Raw genomic sequence first — 1,331 nt, forward strand, 5'->3', positions numbered from 1 at the left:
TATATATATGTATATATATGTATGTATATGTATGTGTATGCAATGAAACAAAGTGAAAAATTCAAAGGGGTCTGAATACTTTCCGTACCCACTGTATATATATATATATATGTATATATAATGAGCTATTCAGATTTAAATGACAGAAGGACGGTGACTCATCATTTTATTTGAACTGGTCAGTGCTGGGAAATAGCCCATGTGTTTCATAACTTCAGTATTGACTCTCATAACAGAATATATAAGAATCAAAGACAGCACATGTGATGAGGTGGTGTCGATGGCAGACAGTGGCTGCTGAAATTTAAAAAAAAGAGCTGGACCTGACCTGTATTTCCTGATGAGGTATCTGCAGTGGCGCAGCAGGTACTCCTTTGAGGGCCGACACAGTTTGAGGGACCAGAAGTCGTCCAGGCGCATCTTGGGAGAACAAGACTTCCCGGGGTTTCCACCAAACAAGTAATGCACCTGGACACACGCAGGAAATACACACCGGTTACGATGCGCACCGTACCCGATGCGCACCGGACAAAACAAATGTGCAAAACAAATGTGGCAATAAACAACTTTAAAGCCAGCAGGAAAACAGTTGTGATTGTTTAAACAACTCACTTCTAATAGCATGTTTTTGGGGCTCAGTGGTTCTGACTTTAAAGGCAGCGGTGGGTCAAATTTCAAGCTTATCACAAGACTGTTCAAGTCTCAGCCAAGTCAATCATGGCTTCCTAGTTACGCTGAGGAGCTGAGAAATTAATGTTTTTTACGGGATCTGGTGAAAGCAAAAAGTTTATTGCGGGCAAGACTTTTATAAAATATCACAATTTTAAGCTTTTGTTCTTGGCTGCTTTTATTGACGGAAGCATTCGTCACACATTATGTGTTCAAGGACCGTCAGACAGATGAAAATCTGACAATAGTGACATTTGTACAGCTTCTGGCTGTGATAAACAGCTGTTGATTAAAGAAAACATGTTTTTCAATCTCACTGGCTGGTTTTGGGGTTCAGAGGGTTAAATATTGACAGCTGTGACCAAGAAGGCGATCCAGGTGCAGCTCGCCATTAAAAAGTGCTCTGGAGTGTTCCTCATGAGATCGTGTGCGACAGCGTACTGAATAAGAATGTGCGCAGGTCTCAGCTGTGTGTGTTACCTTGTGCATCTCATCGTAGACCAGCTGGTGTGCAAAGCGTGGACACGGTTCCTCCTCCTGCAGAGCCTTGCTTGGGTTTTCTTTCACTGCCTGGTCGTTCTTGTACACACACGACCTGAGCAGGAACGAGAGAAAACACACACACACACACACACACACACACACACACACACACACACACA

General features: G+C 42.9%; 1 long non-coding RNA gene across 1 annotated transcript; it reads right to left on the reverse strand.

The window, feature by feature from the left end:
• Positions 1 to 329: 329 nt before the first annotated feature.
• Positions 330 to 1,319, reverse strand: LOC116380911 (uncharacterized). The gene is made up of 2 exons (XR_004212628.1): positions 1,150 to 1,319; positions 330 to 468 (listed from the first exon to the last, which is right to left on the reverse strand). It is a non-coding gene; the product is annotated as an uncharacterized LOC116380911 (long non-coding RNA).
• Positions 1,320 to 1,331: the final 12 nt, after the last annotated feature.

The sequence above is a fragment of the Anarrhichthys ocellatus genome, unplaced genomic scaffold, assembly GCF_004355925.1.
Source record: "Anarrhichthys ocellatus isolate YVR2014 unplaced genomic scaffold, GSC_Weel_1.0 scaffold9534, whole genome shotgun sequence".
Classification (NCBI taxonomy): domain Eukaryota; kingdom Metazoa; phylum Chordata; class Actinopteri; order Perciformes; family Anarhichadidae; genus Anarrhichthys; species Anarrhichthys ocellatus.